The sequence below is a fragment of the Limanda limanda genome, chromosome 10 (genome assembly GCF_963576545.1).
Source record: "Limanda limanda chromosome 10, fLimLim1.1, whole genome shotgun sequence".
Taxonomy (NCBI): Eukaryota; Metazoa; Chordata; class Actinopteri; order Pleuronectiformes; family Pleuronectidae; genus Limanda; species Limanda limanda.
In genome coordinates this window covers 28,177,184-28,177,432 of record NC_083645.1, presented here as the reverse complement: position 1 = coordinate 28,177,432, position 249 = coordinate 28,177,184, and positions in this window count along the sequence as shown.

Here is a 249-nt window from a genome sequence, read left to right as displayed (position 1 = left end):
CTCCTCCTCCTCCTCCTCCTCCTCCTCCTCCTGAGGCTGAGGAGGAAGAGAACGTGTCAGGTAAGGCAGTCGGTCTCCTCCTCCTCCTCCTCCTCCTCCTCCTCCACCTCCTCCTCCTCCTCTTCCTCCTTCTCCTCCTCCTCCTCCTCCTCCTCCTCCTCCTCCTCCTCCTCCTCCTCCTCCTCCTCCTCCTCCTCCTCCTCCTCCTGCATTTCTTCCTCCTCCTCCTCCTCCTCCTGAGGCTGAGGA